Source organism: Pristiophorus japonicus, chromosome 1 (assembly GCF_044704955.1).
Source record: "Pristiophorus japonicus isolate sPriJap1 chromosome 1, sPriJap1.hap1, whole genome shotgun sequence".
In the NCBI taxonomy this organism is placed as follows: Eukaryota; Metazoa; Chordata; class Chondrichthyes; family Pristiophoridae; genus Pristiophorus; species Pristiophorus japonicus.
Genome location: NC_091977.1, coordinates 19,902,407 through 19,926,454, shown reverse-complemented (window position 1 = coordinate 19,926,454; position 24,048 = coordinate 19,902,407). Strand labels below are relative to the sequence as shown.

Here is a 24,048-nt window from a genome sequence, read left to right as displayed (position 1 = left end):
GCTTTTATACTCCATCCCCTTTGCAATAAAGGCCAAGATTCCATTGGCCTTCCTGATTACTTGCTGTACCTGCATACTATCCTTTTGTGTATAATGCACAAGTACCCCCAGGTCCCGCTGTACTGCAGCACTTTGCAATCTTTCTCCATTTAAATAATAACTTGCTCTTTGATTTTTTTTCTGCCAAAGTGCATGACCTGACACTTTCCAACATTATACTCCATCTGCCAAATATTTGCCCACTCACTGAGCCTGTCTATGTCCTTTTGTAGATTTTTTTGTGTCCTCCTCACACATTGCTTTTCCTCCCATCTTTATATTGTCAGCAACCTTGGCTACGTTACACTCAATCCCTTCTTCCAAGTCGTTAATATAGATTATAACTAGTTGGGGTCCCAGCACTGATCCCTGCGGCACCCCACTAGTTGCTGGTTGCCAACCAGAGAATGAACCATTTATCCCGACTCTCTGTTTTCTGTTATTTAGCCAATTCTCTATCCATGCTAATATATTACCCGCAACCCCGTGAACTTTTATCTTGTGCAGTAACCTTTTATGTGGCACCTTGTCAAATGTCTTCTGGAAGTCCAAATACACCACATCCACTGGTTCCCCTATATCCACCCTATTCGTTACATCCTCAAAGAATGCCAGCAAATTTGTCAAACATGACTTCCCCTTCATAAATCCATGCTGACTCTGCCTGACCACATTTTGCTTTTCCAAATGTCCTGTTACTGCTTCTTTAATAATGGACTCTAACATTTTCCCAACCACAGATGTTAGGCTAACTGATCTATAGTTTCCTGCTTTTTGTCTGCCTCCTTTTTTAAATAAGAGCGTTACATTTGCAGTTTTCCAATCTGCTTGGATCTCCCCAGAATCCAGAGAATTTGCTAAATTTCAACCAATGCATCCACAATCCCTGCTGCTACTTTTCTTAAGACTCTAGGATGCAAGCTATTAGGTCCAGGGCGTTTATCTGCCTTTAGTCCCATTATCTTACTAAGTACCACCTACTTAGTGATTGTGATTGTGTTAAGTTCCTCACTCCCTATAGCCCCTTGACTATCCCCTGTTGACATATTCTTAGTATCCTTTACCTTAAGGAGTGATGCAAAATATTTGTTCAGAGTTTCTGCCATCTCCATGTACCCCATTACTAATTCCCCGGTCTCGTCGTCTAAGAGACCAACATTTACTTTAGCCACTCTTTTCTGTTTTACATACCTATAGAAACTCCTGCTATCTGTTTTTATATATCTCATCCCTGGAACCATTCTGGTAAATCTCCTCTGCACCTTCTCAAGGACCTTCACATCCTCCTTAAAGTGTGGTGACCAGAACTGGATGCACTACTCCAGTTGTGGCCTAATCAGAGCTTTATAAAGGTTCAGCATCACTTTCCTGCTGTTGTACTCAAGACCTCTATTTATGAAGCCCAAGGTCCCATATGCTTTGCTAACTACGCTCTTAATATGCCCTGCCACCTTCAAAGATCTATGTACATGAACCCCCAGGTCCCTCTGTCCCTGCATACTCTTTAGAACTGTGCCATTAAGTTTATATTGCCTCTCCCTATCCCTTCTGCCAAAACGCATCTGTATTAAACTCCATCTGCCACTTGTCTGCCCATTCTGCTAGCCTATTTTACTTAAATGGACTACTTCTTAACAAACTGCCATGATGTGATTTGAATTCACACTGTAATGCTAGTCCTGTAGTATAATCACTGCACTATCGTACCAGATAATTCCTTATTTGTGAAAGGGAAATCATGCTTGACAAACCTTCTGGAATTTTTTGAGGATATTTCCAGTAGAGTGGACAAGGGAGAACCAGTTGATGTGGTATATTTGGACTTTCAGAAGGCTTTCGACAAGGTCCCACACAAGAGATTAATGTGCAAAGTTAAAGCACATGGATTGGGGGTAGTGTGCTGACATGGATTGAGAACTGGTTGTCAGACAGGAAGCAAAGAGTAGGAGTAAATGGGTACTTTTCAGAATGGCAGGCAGTGACTAGTGGGGTACCGCAAGGTTCTGTGCTGGGACCCCAGCTGTTTACACTGTACATTAATGATTTAGACGAGGGGATTAAATTTGCGGATGACACTAAGTTGGGTGGCAGTGTGAGCTGCGAGGAGGATGCTATGAGGCTGCAGAGTGACTTGGATAGGTTAGGTGAGTGGGCAAATGCATGGCAGATGAAGTATAATGTGGATAAATGTGAGGTTATCCACTTTGGTGGTAAAAACAGAGAGACAGACTATTAACTGAATGGTGACAGATTAGGAAAAGGGGAGGTGCAACGAGACCTGGGTGTCATGGTACATCAGTCATTGAAGGTTGGCATGCAGGTACAGCAGGCGGTTAAGAAAGCAAATGGCATGTTGGCCTTCATAGCGAGGGGATTTGAGTACAGGGGCAGGGAGGTGTTGCTACAGTTGTACAGGGCCTTGGTGAGGCCACACCTGGAGTATTGTGTACAGTTTTGGTCTCCTAACTTGAGGAAGGACATTCTTGCTATTGAGGGAATGCAGCAAAGGTTCACCAGACTGATTCCCGGGATGGCGGGACTGACCTATCAAGAAAGACTGGATCAACTGGGCTTGTATTCATTGGAGTTCAGAAGAATGAGAGGAGATCTCATAGAAACGTTTAAAATTCTGACGGGTTTAGACAGGTTAGATGCAGGAAGAACGTTCCCGATGTTGGGGAAGTCCAGAACTAGGGGTCACAGTCTAAGGATAAGGGGTAAGCCATTTAGGACCGAGATGAGGAGAAACTTCTTCACCCAGAGAGTGGTGAACATGTGGAATTCTCTACCGCAGAAAGTTGTTGAGGCCAATTCACTAAATATATTCAAAAAGGAGTTAGATGTAGTTCTTACTACTAGGGGGATCAAGGGGTATGGCGAGAAAGCAGGAATGGGGTATTACGTTGCATGTTCAGCCATGAACTCATTGAATGGCGGTGCAGGCTAGAAGGGCCGAATGACCTACTCCTGCATCTATTTTCTATGTTTCTATGTTTCTTATGTTTTTCAGGGATGATCTCAACTTGAAAAGGCGAGCAGCAGAGGTAAATATATAGTTCAAAATTCTGCAGCTTGCTATGAAGTATTTTTTACAAATGTGATAAGGAGTTTCATGTAACCCTCCATCCATGGCCTGTTTGAACGCCTTCAATCTGATCTCCATCCTTTCCACGGTACTGATAACATCCTGGTCAAAGTCAGCGTCCTGTGTGACTGTGACCATGGCCTGTTGCCCCTCCTTCATTTCCCTGCTACTTTTCAAATGGTTGATTCCCCCGTGGGCTATCTTTGACACACACAGGCTGGTGGAATGGGCGGACACGTGGCAGAATGAAATTTAATGCAGAAAAGTGCGAAGTGATAGATTTTTGGTAGAAATAATGAGGAGAGGAAATATAAGCTAAAGGTACAACCCTAATCATCATCATCATAGGCAGATTTGCTTCCACTCTTAAAATGAGTCCTTAGGTGCCTGCACAGTCCGATACGAGAACCACAGTCCCTGTCACAGGTGGGACAGATAGTCGTTGATGGAAAGGGTGGGTGGGGAGTCTGGTTTGCCGCACTCTCCTTCCGCTACCTGCGCTTGATTTCTGCATGCGCTGGGCGAAGAGTCTCGAGATGCTCAGCGCCCTCCCGGATGCACTTCCTCCACTTAGGACGGTCTTTGGCCAGGGAGTCCCAGGTGTCAGTGGGGATGTTGCACTTTTTCAGGGAGGCTTTGTAACGTTTCTTCTGCCCACCTTTGGCTCGTTTGCCGTGAAGGAGTACCGAGTAGAGCGCTTGCTTTGGGATTCTCGTATCTGGCATGTGGACAATGTGACCTGCCCAGCGGAGCTGGTCGAGTGTGGTCAGTGCTTCAATGCTGAGGATGTTGGCCTGGTCGGGGACGCTAATGTTGGTGCATCTGTCCTCCCAAGGGATTTGTAGGATCTTGCAACCTGAAGCGGGTGCATGAACAGTGAGACCTGGGAGTATATGTGCACAAATCATTGAAGGTGGCAGGGCAGGTTGAGAACGCGGCTTACAGGATCCTGGGCTTCATGAATCGAGGGCCAGGGGGAAAAATTTGGGAGCCACCCGTTTGGGGAGCTAACTTTTAAAAGTTCTAAAAATTAGCGGTAGGCACTAATGTTTTTTCAACTTTAGAAAAATTCAGGGGTTGCGCTGCAGGAAGGAAGAGGAGTGCTAAATCAGTAACTGCACTTCCTTCCTAGAGCACAAGAGGCAGCAGGCGGTGCAGTGGGTGTGCAGTGTTGCCCAATGGGCCGTGCAGCGCTGTCCCGTTGGAAGGCAGCTTCCCTCCCTTAAAGGGAAAGGCCATCATAGCAGGCTCTGTAAAACATAGAAATATACAGCGCAGAAGGAGGCCATTTTGGCCCATCGTGTCCGTGCTGGCCGACAAAGAAGTGCATGGCCCTCGGTCAGCAGCCCTGAAGGTTATATATAAACCTACAAACAATGAACAATGGTGGAAAGGTAAAGAGCACCCGGCCCAACTAGTCCGTCCCATACAACTGCGACACCCCTTATACTGAAACTTTCTACACTCCACCCCAACCGGAGCCATGCGATCTCCTGGGAGAGGTAAAAAAACAGATAAAAGCCCAGGCCAAATTGGGGAAAAAAGTCTGGGAAAATTCCTCTCTGACCCATCCAGGCGATAGGTTGGGCCTATACACATTGGAGTTCAGAAGAATGAGAGGTGATCTTATTGAAACTCATAAGATAATGAGGGGGCTCGAAAAGGTGGATGCAGAGAGGATATTTCCACTCACCGGGGAAACTAAAACTAGGGGACATCATCTTAGTATAAAGAGTCGCCCATTTAAAACTGAGATGAGGAGAAATTTCTTTTCTCAGAGGGTTGTAAATCTATGCAATTCTGTGCCCCAGAGAGCTGTGGAGGTTGGGTCATTGAATATATTTAAGACAGAGATGGACAGATTTTTGAGCGATAAGGGAGTAAAGGGTTACGGGGAGTAGGCAGGGAAGTGGAGCTGAGTCCATGATCAGATCAGCCATGATCTTATTAAATGGCGGAGCAGGCTCGAGGGGCCAAATGGCCTACTCCTGCTCCTATTTCTTATGTTCTTATGTTCTTATGTAACCCTACAGGTTGCGGCAGTTCAAGTGCCCATCCAAGGACCTTTTAAATGTGGTGAGGGTTTCTGCATCCACCACCCTTCCAGGCAGCGAGTTTCAGACCCCCTCAACCCTCTGTATGAAGAGATTTCCCATCAAATCCCCTCTGAACCTTCCACCAACCACCTTAGACCTATGCCCCCCGCCCCCCATAATTGACCCCTCAGGCCGCTCAATATTTTGTACACCTCAATGAGGTCTCCTCTCAGCCTCTTCTGTTCCAATGAGAACAAACCCAGCCTATCCAATCCTGAACAGCAGCCATGATCCAGGCTGATCAGCCTTATGCACTGCAGCAGAGCGCCAGGCTGATCAATTGGAATAGAAGAGGCTTGAAAAGAATGGACATAGAACATTTCAGAATGTTTTTTTCTTACCTGGGCCGCCTGGCCTTTAAGCCTCATCCCCTGAAGCTCCCGGCCTCCCGATCTACTTCCTGCAGTTGTCGGTGTTTTCGTTCGGCGACGCGGCAGGGGGCGGTTTCAAAGTCTGGGTACGGGCCGTTACCCGGGGCGATACGCACGGCGATGCTGCAGGAGGTGGGTTTGAAGTCCGGGTCTGGGCTGTTACCGGGGCAATGCACCCAGCAATGCTGCAGGGGGCGGGTTCGAAATCCGGGTCCGGGCCGTTACTGGGGCGATACACACGGCAATGCTGCAGGGGGCGGATTCGAAATCCGGGTCCGCCCCGAAACCCCACTTCCACCCCACCCCGCCACTTCCGCCCTGCTCCTGCAGATGAGGCGTTAAAGACATCATCGGAGTGCGCCTGGCAGCCCCTCCACCAACGATGTCTCCGCAAGATCCTGCAAATCCCCTGGGAGGACAGACGCACCAATATTAGCGTCCTTGACCAGGCCAACATCCCCAGCATTGAAGCACTGACCACACTTGATCAGCTCTGCTGGGCAGGCCACATTGTTTGCATGCCAGACACGAGACTCCCAAAGCAAGTGCTCTACTCGAAACTCCTTCACAGCAAGCAAGCCAAAGGTGGGCAGAGGAAATGTTACAAGGACACCCTCAAAGCCTCCCTGATAAAGTGCAACATCCCCACTGACACCTCGTAGTCCCTGGCCAAAGACTGCCCTAAGTGCAGGAAGTGCATCCGGGAGGGCGCTGAGCACCTCGAGTCTCGTCACAGAGAGCGTGCAGAAATCAAGCGCAGGCAGCGGAAAGAGCGTGTGACAAACCAGACTCCCCACCCACCCTTTCCTTCAACGACTATATGACCCACCTGTGCCAGAGACTGTGGTTCTCGCATTGGACTGTTCCGTCACCTCAGGACTCATCTTAAGAGTGGAAGCATGTCTTCCTCGATTCCGAGGGACTGCCTATGATGAGGAAGCGCTTCCCTCGGAGGTCACAGTCAGTGCAACGTTTACACACAGCGCGGTACGTGAGCCTCTGAGTTTGCAGCGGCAGACAGACATAACAGTGTGGGGGGAAAACAAGTGATTTTGAAAACTTTAATGGGTGCATTACTATGCCGCGCCTTTAAGTCTCGGCTTTGTCGGGGATCTGATTCGGAGTTCCACAATGCGCAATGGGCCTCCAAACGTACCGACCAAACTTTCGTTATCACCCCTGTAGTGTATGTAGGCACCTTTAGTAATGACTCCACGAGGCAGGGTATGGTGCTTAAACTCTGCAGACCTGCAGTCCTTTATTAGCAGCTCCTGAGTGCTGACAACAAGCTGTGTGTTCCTTTTTATACTGGGTTACCTGCCATGTGCAGGCAACCCCTGGGTCTCCAGCAACAGCGCCCTCTAGTGTACTGGTAATGTGTGTACAGTACAAGGGTACATTCAATGTTGCAAGACAGTGTTGCAGACATCACACAGTGAACAGGCATGCCTACACAACAATACTCCTCCCTGAGCATTTTTGATATCCTAGTTGTCATGACCAGGGGAGGTGATCAGTGGTGGGCTATGGGAGGTTGTGGTGAGGGTTGTGTGGTTGCCAGGTGTGACGCCTGTGCTTGAGTCTGGCCCAGTACGTTTCCCCTCCCTCACACACAAACCAAGTGGGTGTCACTGTTGTGGGATCCCTCGGGGAGGTAGCCACGGCAGCAGTGGGTGGTGTGTATACACTGTGATGTGGGTAGTTGTGGGGTGGTGGGCAGGGCCACAAGACTGGGTGGGCTCCTTGTCCACCAATGGGGATGAGGGTCAGGTCATCCCAGGGTTTGCCAGGGAAGCTGGATGGTATTGGCCTCATTCATCTGGTGTTGGCCCTGGTGGCCAGGGACTGTAGGGCTGGTCTGGTGCCTGGTGGTGGCTGGGCTGCCCATTGACTCCCACTGGTCTGCTCCCACTGCACGTGTGTGTCCTGCAAGGGGCATCACATTTGTTCCAAAGGTCCAGGCTACATGGTCAGGTAGCCTGCTAGACCTGGGGGTCTCCCACAGGGGGTTCCATTGGCATTAGCATGGTCCCTGTAGGACCCAATGTCCTTTGGCAGTGTCCGACCATTATACATGACACCTTGGCTCTGATCACACATAGTCGAGCCTGCATTATACATTCTAGCACTTGCGTCACTTTTGGGTGTCCTGGATACAACAGACATGGTTACATTAGGCATTTCACAATCTCTATCGTTATTGTTAAGCATAATAAACTTGTTCTTAACCTTACTGACACCTGCATTCATCTCATTAGTCACATTAGTTAAACCAGTATCACAATTCATGGTTACTTTGCATACATTTTCATACTTGCACCCTTTAATTGCATCTTTAGCTTTAAAGTCTGTGTACTCAAATAGTTGGAACTTCCCCTTTAAATTTTTTTGGTTACCGGTCTCCTTTAAGGGAGCATTCAAATCCGATTGGCCGCTCAATGTCACATGATGCTCCTCCATGTTGACTCGTGGCATGAAGGAGGCCATTTTGAATGCAGGTCTGCTGCTTGTGGTGCTGCAGCCATTTTGTGGTGCTCTTTTCTTCCACATGCTTGTGGTGCTGTAGCCATTTTGTGGTCTTGTTGCAGGCAGGCTGTGGTGCTCTTTTCTTCCACATGCTTGTGGTGCTGCAGCCATTTTGTGGTCTTGTTGCAGGCAGGCTGTGGTGCTCTTTTCTTCCACATGCTTGTGGTGCTGCAGCCATTCTGTGGTCTTGCTGCAGGCAGGCTGTGGTGCTCTTTTCTTCCACAGCACCACTTCGCCTGATGTGGACCCGGTTCATCCAATTCCTGCCCAGCAGCATGGGACCGTCGCCGGCTACAATCCACAGGGAGCGTTTGTGCAACACGCCGCCCTGGGAGACCTGGATGTCTACACTGCCAACGATTTGGATTTTACCTTTGGTATAGTTGAACAGATTTGCCTGGACAGGAGACCGTTTTGATCGAGTGGCAGGATTCCTCCAAATTTTTTCAAAGGTCATTTGGCTCATCACAGACTGGCTCACCCCTGTGTCGATCTCCATGGAGACTGGGACCCCGTTAATGTCCATTTCCATCATCCACGGAGAACTTCCGGTGGAGCAGGTAAAGATTCCATTCTCTTCTCCCAGGGTTAGAGCAGTTTTATCTTCATCTGTGTCGGAGCTCCGATGATTAGCCAACCAGAGACACTGTAAGTACAGCCTTTTCTGCACATTCTCTGAAGGTGCCCTTTTTTTTGCAGTCTTTGCATGCATAGTCTTTGTAGCAGCACTGGTGGGCCCTGTGGTTTCCTCCACAGCGCCAGCACGGGGCCATCCAGTTTGCCCCATGTGGCGGACTCAGGGTTACGGGACTCGGGCAGCATTTCTGCCTTTAGAAGTGTCCATGCGGTGCACTGCGCTCGCCGGTTTAAGAGTCCTGGGTCAGTATTCGCCTGGACTCGCTGGCCGAAACCATGTAGGCCTGGCTCACTTGAATTGCTTTCTGCAGGGTGACCGTGATGTCAGCCGAGAGCAATTTGTGTAGGAGGCCTTCGTGACTGATTCCGATGACAAATATATCCCTTAGTGCTTCATTAAGGTGGTCGCCAAACTCACACGGTGCAGCTAGTCTTCTTAAGTGTGCAGCATACTTGGCAATTTCTTGGCCCTCAGGTCGCCGGTAAGTGTAGAATCGGTGCTTGGCTGTGATGCTGCTTTCTTTCGGTTTTAGTTGTTCCTGTATGATTGTTGCAAGTTCCTCATAGCTCTTGGTGGTTGTCTTCTCCGGGGCTAGTAAGTCCCTGACGAGACCGTAGATGGTGGGCCCACAACTGCTAAGCAGGATGGCCCTGCGTTTGTTCGGTAGTGTGGCCGGTGTGTCTCTGTCCAGGGTCGTTGGCTATAAAGAAGTATTCCAATCTTTCCACAAAAACGTCCCAATCCTCCCCCTCTGTAAATTGCTGAAAGTTACTGAGGTTAGACATGTTGAGCGTGTAGTTCGTGATTCCGTATTCCCGTTGCCAGTTGTAGTGTATGCAGGCACCTTTAGTGATGACTCCACGAAGCAGGGTATGGTGCTTAAACTCTGCAGACCTGCAGTCATTTATGAGCAGCTCCTGAGTGCTGACAACAAGCTGCGTGTTCCTTTTTATACTGGGTTACCTGCCGTGTGCAGGCAACCCTTGGGTCTCCAGCAACAGCACTCTCTAGTGTACCGGTAAGGTGTGTACAGTACAAGGGTACATTCAATGTTGCATACAGTGTTACAGACATCATACAGTGAACAGGCATGCCTACACAACAGCCCGCTCCCCCAGCTCTGGTGTGCAATGGCTGATTTATCGCCCCTGTCAGCTCTGCGACCAATTTAGCCGAATTTCTGGGCAGGAGGCGCAAACCTTTTCAAGGCGCTAAAATTACCACCCTGCCTGGGTTAACATCGCAACAGAGGCACGGCCGAATTTCTACCCCAAATTGTCTGCAAAGGTATATCGATAGACTGACTGAGTGGGCAGTAAGGTGGCAGATGGAGTTTAATGTCGGGAAATATTCACTTCGGTAGGAAGAATAAAAAAACAGAATATTTTTTAAATGGTGAGAAACTTTTAAATGTTGGTGTTTGGGTGTCCTTGAGCAAGAAACACAGATGGCTAGCATGCAGTTACAGCAAGCAACAAAGAAGGCAAATGGCATGTTGGCCTTTATTGGAGTACAAGAGTAAGGGAAGCCGAAATTCACACCGGTCGGAAACGGGTCACGCCGACCGTTTTTGCCGTGTTTTGGCCGCTGCAATGGATGCGGTGCCTCATCATGTCAAATTCAACTCTTTGTCATTATTTTTGGAAGTGGAGGCGGGAGTGGGGGGAGAGGGACGGGAGTGGTTGGGGTGGGAGTGGGGGGAGCGGGGTGAGAGTGGGGGTGGAGTGCAGGGAGCGGGGCGGGAGTGGGGGGAGTGGGGGCGGGAGTGGGGGGAGAGGGACGGAAGTGAGTGGGGCGGGAGTGGGGGGAGTGGGGTGGGAGTGGCGGGAGTGGGGTGGGAGTGGGGCGGATCTCCTCACCGCAGCAAAAATCCCTGAGCCGAATTTTGCGAATGACAGCCATTCCAATGCACGTGAGCGGCCATTCCGCACCGCCCTGTGGTTGCCACTTCCAGTGACCAGAGCCTTATCGTGAGGCCGAATTTTGGCCTTGGGAAGTCCTGCTACAATTGTACAGGGCCTTGGTGAGACCACACCTGGAGTACTGTGCACAGTTTTGGTCTCCTTATCTAAGGAAGGATATACTTGCCTTGGAGGTGGTGCAATGAAGGGTCACCAGATTGATTCCTAGGATGGGAGGGCTGTCTTATGATGAGAGATTGTGTAGAATGGGCCTATACTCTCTGGAGTTTAGAAGAATGAGAGGTGTTCTCATACAAGATTCAGAAGGGGATTAACAGGATCGAGGCTGAGAGGTTGTTTCCCCTGGCTGGAGAGCCTAGAGCTAGGGGATACAGTCTCAGGATAAGGGGTCGGCCATTTAAGACCGAGATGAGGAGGAATTTCTTCACTCAGAGGGTGGTGAATCTTTGGAATTCTGTACCCCAGAGGATTGTGGAGGCTCAGTCTTTGCGTATATTCAAGGCTGAGATCGCTAGATTTTTGAGGTCTTGGGGAATCAAGGGATATAGAGATCGGGCGGGAAAGTGGAGTTGAGGTTGATGATCAGCCGTGATCTTATTGAATGGCGGGGCAGGCTCGAGGGGCCAAATATCCTACACCTGCTCCTATTTCTTATGTTTTTCTGTTTATACAGGTTCACCATAATTTCCACACTTTTGTACTCTATGGGCAAGAACCTCCGCTTTTTTTGCATGCTTAACGCCCATTTTACCGCTGAAATTACATAATGTCCATACATCGCCCATTTTGGCTCAAAATGGAAACCGACGGGCATTTTTCGGAAACTTATCGCCGAGCGTTATTTTCCCCATGTGCTTAATGCCAGGAAAAAACATAACCGTCCGCCCACTTTTTTTGGGGCGGAATCAGCAGAATGGGCGAAATCAACACCCATAATATCGCCCAGCGTTACTTTCCGCATAGAATTAATGCCGAGATTCAATATTAACACCCGCCCACTGTTTTTTGTCGTAAAGAGCATATTTACCCAAACTAGCGGCCATGAGATCGCCCAGCGTCAATTTCATCACCTCGCATAGATATCGCCCACAATATCGCTCGCCCAAAAAACTGCCCACAAAAAGTGGAACTAACCGGAACGAACGCCAGCGGTGTGGCTGGCACTTGTTAAATCCCACTCTTACGTGAAGAGCTGATATCTGAAAGATTTGCCTGAAAGAGCGCTGATGTGAGTGACAATGCTGACACACTGCTGTGTGTGTGCAGCTCAGACATCAATGGTGCCCATCACCTTGGTGCCGGTTAAAGTTTACGTTGAGTGATGTTAAGTTGTATTTAACCCTTTCATGGTAATGGATCACCAGTGTGTGATGGTCCAGCTATCTGAGACAATGCGCAACCAGGTTATGTTCAATAACAAAAGTTTAATACCAACATTGGTCTGAAATCATAAGTATCACAGCCAATAACACCCAACCCCCGCCCAAACCCCACTTTTTCAACCATTGACATAAATTACATGTTCAACATGTCCAGCAACACAGAATACAAAGGCAAAGCAGGAGCGTGGTCCCCAGCCGATATACGTTGCCACAAATTGCAAATACCCAGATGGAGATATAACACAGCCATCACCTGCGCACATGCACCTCACTTTCCTTCCCCCCTCCCCTTCTTCTCCCCACCTCTATCCCTTTCCCTCCTCGTTACACAGCGCCTGGCCGAGGAGCTCCTCAGCTGGTGTCTCATTGCGGGGGGGGATGAAGGCAGAGGCGGTGGTTGCAGGGGTATGGGAACGGGGGGTGCAGAGATGGCAACATTCTCTGATGCAGAAGCAGGATCTTGGTCCTTGCTCTCATCTGTTGTTCGCAGCGGTGGTGCAGAACCTAGGGATGGAGTGCCACGCTCGGGGACCACTGGGAGGCCTGTGGAAGCAGTGTTCCTGGCTATCGCATCCAGGGCCTCCGCCATGCGCGGAATGTACTCGGACATGGTGGGCAGCTGTCGGGATATGCCCCCCAATGCTTCGTTGAGCTGATCACCAATATCTACAGCTCTCCTGGACAGCTGTACCATCTCTCCGCTCTCATGTCGCGCTCGTGGAACAGACCTGCCGCGTCCACGAGGCCTCCGCGGGGTCAGCGCTGTCCTGGGGTCAAATGGGGTGCCCTGTGGCGAGGTGCTTGGGGCCGGTACCTCCAGAGTTGAGGCGGCAATGACTGGAGGACCACTAGATGGCCTTGGGGTGGAATGGCTTGTGGAGCGTGGCGATGCAGGTTCTTCGAAGTCCGCGCTCTCATCCATGGAGAACAGACCCAGCGGATTGGCCGGTGAGAATCGGAGCTCCTCAGCACCAGATGTAGGATCGTCCGCCGACTCCTGCCCCGCGCCCCCACCTTCTGGCCTCTGTGGTCTTGCCTGGGGCCACGCTGCTGGCTGAGCTGCAAAACACAAATTAGGTTATTAGAGGAGAAGGGGGTGCTAGGGTCACAAGGTGAGTCCAGCGCTACACACAGTATATGCACGGCAAAAGCACCACCACTATCAAAATCATCACAGACATCACATTTCATGACTATCAACACATTGTGCATTGCAATGATTTTAATTAGGCCAGCATTATTTCTATGACAATTTTAGAAATCATCTATCATGTATGATTGTTCGGATATGATTAGGTGTGGCATCTATTGACTTTACATCACACAATGGTGTAAGCTTTACTCAAGTGGCATCACTTCAGGTTCAGCAGATACGTCCGTGGCTGTCCCGGGATGCTTCCCCATGAGTGCGAGTACAGCCTCCTCCATCTCTATGATGTCGCTGGGGACTGGTGGCCCCCCACCCGTTCGCCTCAGCATGGATCTCATCATCGATAGCTTCTTCTGTAAAAGGTGACAGGACGACATGGCATGAGATCATTGCGTGATATCATTGCTAGGTAGTGTCACAGACACTGATACAATACATAACCGACAGATGTAATCATGATTATTATGAAAATTATCATTCTTTATCTAAAGATGTATACTGTGATCACAGGCTTTGAGTAAAACATTCCCGGTAAAAGTGCAAGCTCTCACATCTGCTGATAGTCACTCATGAATGTTACAAATCATAATATATACATACATAGGTACATATAAATCAATGTCATACTTACTCTTGCGGATCCCACAAGGTCGTTCCATCGTTTGCGGCATTGGTTGCCCTCACGCACCTCGTTGGTCGCCGACGAGACCACCTCTGCTATCTCAATCTATACCTTCTGGTGGGCCTTTGGGATGGGCTTCCCACATCCTCCCTGTGTCAAATCACCCCAGCGTAACTCGACCTCCTGAAGGAGGGAGGCATTTGCTTCGTGCGAGAACCTCCTCGCTCTTTTGCGCCCTCCAATGTGCTCCTCTCCCACCTCACTGCTCTCTCCAGCGTCAGTCTCCACAGCGTGCTGTAATGCCTCCTCCTCTCTCTCCCTTATAGGACAAATTCAGTCAAATATGTGGCTGGTAACAGCTACTTTTTGTTTGCCTACTTGCTGTGAAGCTCTAAGGTCTCCCTCCTTCCTCCCAAAGCAGCCACACTACACCCAGCCACGCCTTCAGTCCCTCTGAGCTCCCTCTCTCTCTGTCTCCTTTTCTGCGCATGTCATAGTGTCCCTTGACCTCCAGAATCGTGGGAATCGAGCGTTGCCATGCCGTTGCTAAGGACGAGCACACTTTACAGCAGAAGTTTAGAAGAATTTAACGCTACCGCCCATTTTATATCGCTCGCAGTAATGCCCACTTTCAAAAGTGGAGACTAGGTGGTTTGAGAATGGGCGAAAAGCCAGCGATGTGAAAACCGATTTTTACCGCCCTGACCGGAACTATCGCCCATTTTGGGCGATAACCACAAAAATGGAGGTTCTAGTCCCATCGCCTCTATTAATGAAGCCCAGGATTCCGTAAGCCTTTTTAACCGCTTTCTCGACTTGCCCTGCCACCTTCAACGAATTATGCACACATACCCCCAGGTCTCTCTGTTCATGCACCACATTTAAGATTGTACCCTTTAATTTATATGTCCCCTCCTCATTCTTTCTACCAAAATGTATCACTTCACACTTTTCTGCGTTAAATTTCATCGGCCATGTGTCTGCCCATTCCACCAGCCTGTCTGTGTCCTCTTGAAGTCGATCACTATCCTCCTCATTGTTCACTAAACTGCCAAGTTGTGTGTCATCTGCAAATTTTGAAATTGTGCCCTGTACACCCACATCCAAGTCATTAATATATATCAAGAAAAGCAGTGGTCCCAATACCGACCCGGGAGAACACCACTGTGTAACTTCCTGCAGTCCGAAAAACAAACGTTCACCACTACGCTCTGTTTCCTGTCACTTAGACAATTCCGTATCCATGATGCCACTGTCCCTTTGATTCCATGGGCTTCAACTTTGCTGGCAAGCCTGTTTTGTGGCACTTTGTCGACCACCTTTTGGAAATCCATGTACACTGCGCCAACTGCATTGCCCTCAGCAACCCTCTCTGTTACCTCATCAAAAAACTCGATCAAGTTGGTTAAACACAATTTGCCTTTAACAAATCCGTGCTGGTTTTTCTTAATTAATCCACCCCTATCCAAGTGACTGTAAATTTTGTCCCTGCTCATAAGAACATAAGAAACAGGAGGACAAGTAGGCCCCTCGAGCCTGCTCCGCCATTCAATAAGATCATGGCTGATTTGATCTTGGCCTCAACTCCATTTTCCTTCCTGTTCCCCATGACCTTTGACTCCCCTATAGTTCAAGAATCTGTCGATCTCAGCCTTGAATATATTCAATGACCCAGCCACCACAGCTCACTGGGGTAGAGAATTCCAAAGATTCACGATCCTCTGAGAGAAGAAATTCCTCCTCGACTCTATCTTAATTGGGCGACCCCTTATTCTGAAACGATGTGCCCTAGTTCTAGATTCCCCCACTGTTTCTGAAAGCTTCCCCACGACCAAGGTTAAACTGACCAGCCTATAGTTGTTGGGTTTAGTTTAACACCCTTTGTTGAACAATGGTGTACCATTTGCAATTCTCCAGTCCTCTGGCACCACCCCCGTATCTATGGAGGATTGGAATGTTATGGCCAGTATCTCCGCGATTTCCACCCTCACTTCCCTCAGCATCCGAGGATGCATTCCATCTGCTCCTGGTGATTTATCTACTTTAAGTAAAGCCAGTCTTTCTAATACCTCTTCTTTATCAATGTTATTCAATCAAGTGTCTCCTCTGCCTCCTCCTTCACTATGTCGATGGCAGTACCCTCTTCCTTGGTGAAGACAGATGCAAAGTACTCATTTAGTACCTCAACCAAGCCCTCTGCCTCCATGTGTAGGTCCCCATTTTGGTCCTTAATCGGCCCCACTCCTCTTCTTACTACCCGTTTACTATTTACCTACCTATAGAAGACTTTTGGATTCCCTTTTATGCTAGCTGCCATTCTATTCCCATACCCTCTCTTTGCCCCTCTTATTTACTTTTCACTTCCCTTCTGACCTTTCTATATATAGCCTGATTCTCAGATGTATTCATCATCAGCACAGGCGGTCTCTTGAACGAGGATGACTTGCTTTCACATGAGTTCACAGATGTTTCAATGAAGGACCCGATGTTTCAGTCCTGAACTCCAGGGGTGGAAGATGCCTGTGCGTGGATTTTTTAACGTGTGGTGGCTGTTGGGCTTGACAGAGCCAGATCTTTATCCAGTGGCAAGGGTTAACCAGGACGACTGGAGACCTGCTCTGCTGCACGGACCTAGTGCGCGCACATATCGCAGTGTGGGCTGGCCCGTGCTGCCCCCTGGGCCCTCGGCTCTTCTGGGCCCCGAACTCTCATTCGCCGCATGTCCGCCATCATCCCTCACCGCTCCTCTGTCACAAACATTCACTGCACCTCCACCATGATCCCTCATCACTCCACCGCCACGATCATCGTTGCAAGTCCACAACGACCTTCCCAACTGCTCTGCTTTACCAGGGCCCTACCGATGTTCCTGCCTATGCTCCAAACAATGACCTGCGTCCTGACGACATCAGCCAGTCGCCCACCTGAGGGAGTGCTGCACTGTCGGACCGCACGGCCTATGCACAGCTGCAATGGGGCATCAATAAGAATCACTAGTGCCATGGAATCTTTTACAGCTACCTGAGAGAACAGACGGGGCCTCAGTTTAACGTCTCTCAGATATCTTAGCAACCTGACATCTGTCAAAGGCGCTTGTTTTCTGTCTCACCATATTGTCTGGGGGGAGCGAAATTCCCCAACGTCTCAATTGGGGACGTTAAGCGACTTGCGAGATTGCTGTTCCCAGCCCTCGGAGGAAGTGACGCGCAATCTCGCGACTCCACTTCCTCTTGGGGTGGGTTCCGTGGCATACTGGGGCGCATGGGTCAGCGCCACGTGGCTGCTCCCCACAACACCGACGCGTCTCAATGCCCCTCCTTCCTTCGGTTAAAGGGCCGGGGCCGGTGCGCACCCTGCCTGGGACCCCCGGGGCGGCGTGGGACTGAGGGGCCGCAGCTCGGCACACAAACGGAGCGCCAGGCGGCATTTTTGGTGGCGCCTCGGACCATGCAACGGAGCAGGAAGTCGGGCCCGACCGGCGAGTCGGCAAAACTGCCAAGATGGCGGGCACAGTGTGTTCCCGACCTCCCTTTTAGCCTCTGATCTTCCCCCCACCCCGCCCCCCCGCCGCCCACCGCGGGCGGAGGCCGGCTCGGCTCGCGACCCACGAGGCTGGAGCTGGCGCCGCGCTGGGCAATTTCCGCCGCGGGGTGCAAAAGGGTCGGCACATGTGGCAATGACATCACCCCGCGGGTTGTGTGCTGGTGGGTGCAGTGTTACCATGGTAACGTCTCCGCTAACTCCTGCGGAATTTCCCCCTTCCCCCCAACCTCTGGGTGAAGAAATTTCCCCTCAAGTCGCCTCGAAACCTCCCCCCAATGACTTTAAATCTATGCCCCCTGGTTGTTGACCCCTCTTATACACTTCAATCCGGTCTCCCCTCAGCCTCCTCTGTTCCAAAGAAAATAACCCCAGCCTATCCAATCTTTTGGCCTCTCTTTGTAGCTCAAATTAAAATATCTATATAAGTTCCTTTTGATTTACTTTCTACATTCCAGATATGTGTGTTCACTAGGTCCATGCAGCTGAGCAGGTCTCCAGTTGTCTTGGGTAATCCTTTCCACTGGACCAAGACCTAGGTCTCTCTCATCCTTCTAAACTCCAGTGAATACAGGTCCAGTCGATCCAGTCCCTCCTCATATGTCTGTCCTGCCATCCCGGGAATCAGTCTGGTGAACCTTCGCTGCACTCCCTCAATAGCAAGAACGTGCTTCCTCAGATTAGGAGACCAAAACTGTACACAATATTCCAGGTGTGGCCTCATCAAGGCCCTGTACAACTGCAGAAAGACCTCCTTGCTCATACTCAAATCCTGTAGCTATGAAGGCCAAAATACCATTTGCTTTCTTCACCGCCTGCTGTACCTGCATGCCAACTTTTAATGACTGATGTACCATGACACCCAGGTCTTGTTGCACCTCCCCTTTTCCTAATATGCCGCCATTCAAATAATATTCTGCCTTCATGCTTTTGCCACCAAAGTGGATAACCTCACATTTATCCACATGATACTGCATCTGCCATGCATTTGCCCACTCACCTAACCTGTCCAAGTCACCCTGCAACCTCTTAGCATCCTCCTTGCAGCTCACACTGCCACCCAGCTTAAAGTCATCTGCAAACTTGGAGATATTACACTCAATTCCTTCATCTAAATCATTAATGTATATTGTAAATAGCTGGGGTCCTAGCACTGAGCCCTGCGGCACCCCATTAGTCACTGCCTGCCATTCTGAAAAGGACCCGTTTATCCCGACTCTCTGCTTCCTGTCTGCCAACCACTTCTTTACCCACATCAGTATGTTACCCCCAATACCATGTGCTTTAATTTTGAACACCAATCTCTTGTGTGGGACCTTGTCAAAAGCCCTTTGAAAGTCCAAATACACCACATCCACTGGTTCTCCCATGTCCACTCAACTAGTTACATCCTCAAAAAATTCCAGAAGATTTGTCAAGCATGATTTCCCTTTCATAAATCCATGCTGACTTGGACCGATCCTGCCACTGCTTTCCAAATGTGCTGCTATTTCATCTTTAATAATTGATTCCAACATTTTCCCCACTATTGATGTCAGGCTAACTGGTCTATAATTACCCGTTTTCTCTCTCCCTCCTTTCTTAAAAAGTGGTGTTACATTAGTTCCCCTCTAGTCCATAGGAACTGATCCAGAGTCGATAGACTGTTGGAAAATGATCACCAATGCATCCACTATTTCCAGGGCCACTTCCCTAAGTACTCTGGGATGCAGACTATCAGGCCCCGGGGATTTATCGGCCTTCAATCCCATCAATTTCCCAAACACAATTTCCCGCCTAATAAGGATTTCCTTCTGTTCCTCCTTCTCACTAGATCCTCGGTCCCCTAGTATTTCTGGAAGGTTATTTGTGTCTTCCTTCGTGAAGACAGAACCAAAGTATTTGTTCAATTGGTCTGCCATTTCTTTGTTCCCCATTATAAATTCATCTGAATCTGACTGCAAGGGACCTATGTTTGTCTTCACTAAACTTTTTCTCTTCACATATCTATAGAAGCTTTTGCAGTCAGTTTTTATGTTCCTATCAAGCTTCTTCTCGTACTCTGTTTTCCCTCTCTCAATTAAATCCTTTGTCCTCCTCTGCTGAATTCTAAATTTCTCCTAGTACTCAGGTTTGCTGCTTTTTCTGGCCAATTTATATGCCTCTTCTTTGGATTTTTACTATCCTTAATTTCCCTTGTTAGCCACGGTTGAGCCACCTTCCGTGGTTTATTTTTACTCCAGATAGGGATGTACAATTGTTGAAGTTCATCCATGTGATCTTTAAATGTTTGCCATTGCCTATCCACCGTCAACCCTTTAAGTATCATTTGCCAGTCTATTCTAGCCAGTTCACATCTCATGCCATCGAAGTTACCTTTCCTTAAGTTCAGGACACTAGTCTCTGAATTAATTGTGTCACTCTCCATCTTAATAAAGAATTCTACCATATTATGGTCACTCTTCCCCAAGGGGCCTCGCACAACAAGATTGCTAATATGTTGGAAGGCACCCTGCATGTCATGGCAGATGGAGCATAATATTGGAAAACATGAGGTCATGCACTTTGGCAGAAAAAAAATCAAAGAGCAAGTTATTATTTAAATGGAGAGAGATTGGAAAGTGCTGCAGTATAGCAGGACCTGGGGGTACTTTTGCATGAAACACAAAAGGATAGTATGCAGGTACAGCAAGTGATCAGGAAGGCCAATGGAATCTTGCCGTTTATTGCAAAGGGAATGGAGTATAAAAGCAGAAAAGTTTTGCTACAGTTTTACAGGGTATTGGTGATGCCACACCTGGAATACTGCGTGCAGTTTTGTTTTCCATATTTAAGAAAGGATATACTTGCCTTAGAGGCAGTTCAGAGAAGATTCACTAGGTTGAATCTGGAGATGAGGGGGTTGACTTATGAGGAAAGGTTGAGTAGGTTGGGCTCTACTCATTGGAATTCAGAATATTGAGAGGTGATCTTATCGAAGTGTATAAAATTCTGAGGGGGCTTGACAGGGTTGATGCAGAGAGGATGTTTCCACTGATATGGAAGACTAGAACTAGGGGGCATAATTTTTGAATAAGGGGCCGCCCATTTAAAACTGAGATGAGAAGAAATTTCTTCTCTCATCTGTTGAATTTGCTGCTCAGAGAGCTGTGGAAGCTGCGACATTGAATAAATTTAAGACAGAGATAGACAGTTTCTTAATCGATAAGGGATTACGGGGTCACGGGCTGCGAAGTGGATCTGAGTCCATGATCGGATCAGCCATGATCTTATTTAATGGCAGAACAGGTCGAGAGGCCGTATGGCCTACTCCTGCTCCTATTTCTTATGTTCTTATGTTCTTATGAAGGTTTGATGTATTCAGTGTGCTTGAGATTATCAGTGCCTGTGAGCAGGTAGCAGACGGGAGACTATGCACAAACAATGTGTAAGGCTAAATATGTCCAAAAATGATGTGTAAATCAGGGTGGCTGAACAGTGCTGCAGATGCACTCCAATTATTTGGAATGGCTGCTGAAGGGAAGGATCTATGCAAACACTTTTCCATGGGTGGCCCTGATATTCTAATACAGCATGGAAGGAGACCACTTGGACCATCAAAAAGAGCGATAGAAACATAGGAAGGAAGACAGGAACAGGAGGAGGCCATTCTGCCCCTCAAGCGTGTTCAGTCATTCGATGAGATCGTAGCTGATCTGTGACCGAGCTTCATATTCCTGCCTTTGCCGCACATCCCTTATTACCTTTAGTTTACCGAAATCTATAGATTTAGTTCTATCCCCCAGCCCTATCCCTACAGTTCTTTTATTGAAATTTATTTTCCACAGTTTATGCACTTTGCTTTAAACGTTGCCTCAAAAGAAAGTGTAAAATTCAAGTCAAGCAGGGTTATCATAGAAACATAGAAACATCGAAAATAGGTGCAGGAGTAGGCCATTCGGCCCTTTGAGCCTACACCACCATTCAATAAGATCATGGCTGATCATTCCCTCAGTACCTCTTTCCTGCTTTCTCTCCATACCCCTTGATCTCTTTAGCCGTAAGAGCCATATCTAACTCCCTCTTGAATATATCTCATGAACTGGCATCAAGAACTCTCTGCGGTAGAGAATTCCACAGGTTAATCACTCTCTGAGTGAAGAAGTTTCTCCTCATCTCGATCCTAAATGGCCTACCCCTTATCCTTAGACTGTGTCCCCTGGTTCTGGACTTCCCCAACATCGGGAACATTCTTCCTGTATCTAACCTGTCCAGTCCCGTCAGAATTTTATATGTTTCTCTGAGATCCCCTCTCATCCTTCTAAACTCCAGTGAATACAGGCCCAGTCGATCCAGTCTCTCCTCATATGTTAGTCCTGCCATCCCAGGAATCAGTCTGGTGAACCTTCGCTGCACTCCCTCAATAGCAAGAACGTTCTTCCTCAGATTAGGAGACCAAAACTGAACACAATATTCCAGGTGAGGCCTCACTAAGGCCCTGTACAACTGCAGTAAGACCTCCCTGCTCCTATACTCAAATCACCTAGCTATGAAGGCCAAATGCCATTTGCCTTCTTCACCGCTTGCTATACCTGCATGTCAACTTTCAATGACTGATGTACCATGACACCCAGGTCTCGTTGCACCTCCCCTTTTCCTAATCTGCCACCATTCAGATAATATTCTGCCTTCATGTTTTTGCCCCCAAAGTGGATAACCTCACATTTATCCAAATTATACTGCATCTGTCATGCATTTGCCCACTCACCTAACCTGTCCAAGTCACCCTGCAGCCTCTTAGCATCCTCAGCATAGCTCACACCACCACTCAGCTTAGTGTCATCTGCAAAGTTGGAGATATCACACTCAATTCCTTCATCTAAATCGTTGATGTATACTGTAAATAGCTGGGGTCCCAGCACTGAGCCCTGCGGCACCCCACTAGTCACTGCCTGCCATTATGAAAAGAACCCGTTTATCCCAACTCTCTGCGACCTGTCTGCCCACCAGTTCTCTATCCACGTCAGTACTTTACCTCCGATACTATGTGATTTAATTTTGCACACTAATCTCTTGTGTGGGACCTTGTCAAAAGCCTTTTGAAAGTCCAAATACACCACATCCATTGGTTCTCCCTTGTCCACTCTACTAGTTACATCCTCAAAAAATTCCAGAAGATTTGTCAAGCATGATTTCTCTTTCTTAAATACATGCTGACTTGGACCAATCCTATCATTGCTTTCCAAATGCGCTGCTATTTCATCTTTAATAATTGATTCCAACCTTTTCCCCACTACTGATGTCAGGCTAACCGATCTATAATTCCCCGTTTTCTCTCTCCCTCCTTTTTTTAAAAGTGGTGTTACATTAGCTACCCTCCAGTCCATAGGAACTGATCCAGAGTTGATAGACTGTTGGAAAATGATCACCAATGCATCCACTATTTCTAGGGCCACTTCCTTAAGTACCCTGGGATGCAGACTATCAGGCCCTGGGGATTTATTAGCCTTCAAACCCATCAATTTCTCTTACACAATTTCCTGACTAATAAGGATTTCCTTCAGTTCCTCCTTCTCGCTAGACCCTCGATCCCCTAGTATTTCTGGAAGGTTATTTGTGTCTTCCTTCGTGAAGACAAAACCAAAGTATTTGTTCAATTGGTCTGTCATTTCTTTGTTCCCCATTATAAATTCACCTGATTCTGACTGTAAGGGACCTACGTTTGTCTTCACTAATCTTTTTCTCCTCACTTATCTATGGAAGCTTTTGCAGTCAGTTTTTATGTTCCCAGTAAGCTTCCTCTCATACTCTATTTTCCCTCTCCTATTCCTCCTCTGCTGAATTCTAAATTTCTCCTAGTCCTCAGGTTTGCTGCTTTTTCTGGCCAATTCATATGCCTCTTCCTTGGATTTAACACTATCCTTAATTTCTCTTGTTAGCCATGGTTGAGCCACCTTCCGCGTTTTATTTTTACTCCAGACAGGGATGTACAATTGTTGAAATTCATGCATGTGATCTTTAAATATTTGCCATTGCCTATCCATCATCAACCCTTTAAGTATCATTCGCCAGTCTATTCTAGCCAATTCACATCTCATTCCGTCGAAGGTACCTTTCCTTAAGTTCAGGACCCTAGTCTCTGAATTAGCTGTGTCATTCTCCATCTTAATAAAGGATTCTACCATATTCTGGTCACTTTTCCCCAAGGGTCCTCGCACAACAAGATTGCTAATTAGTCCTTTCTCATTGCACATCACCCAGTCTATGATGGCCAGCCCTCTAGTTAGTTCCTCGACATATTGGTCTCGAAAACGATCCCGAATACACTCCAGGATATCCTCCTCCACCATGTTGCTACCAGTTTGGTTAGCCCAATCAGTATATGTAGATTAAAGTCGCCCATGATAACTGCTGTACCTTTATTGCATCCCTAATTTCTTGTTTGATGCTGTCCCCAACCTCACTACTACTGTTTGGTGGTCTGTACACAACTCCCACTAGCGTTTTCTGCCCTTTGGTATTCCGCAGCTCTACCCATACAGATTCCACATCATCCAAGCTAATGTCCTTCCTGACTATTGCGTTAATTTCCTCTTTAGCCGGCAATGCTATCCACCATCCTTTAGCTTTCTGCCTATCCTTCCTGAATGCTGAATACCCCTGGATGTTGAGTTCCCAGCCTTGGTCACCCTGGGGCCATGTCTCCGTAATCCCAATTAT

At 48.0% G+C, this 24,048-nt stretch overlaps 1 long non-coding RNA gene across 1 annotated transcript in view; it reads left to right on the top strand.

The window, feature by feature from the left end:
- Window positions 1–24,048, top strand: part of LOC139276768 (uncharacterized) — a 39,675-nt gene that overhangs the window by 1,564 nt on the left and 14,063 nt on the right. The window contains exon 2 of the long non-coding RNA XR_011595991.1: window positions 3,050–3,083. This is a non-coding gene — a long non-coding RNA (uncharacterized lncRNA). The remainder of the gene's footprint in view (window positions 1–3,049; window positions 3,084–24,048) is intronic.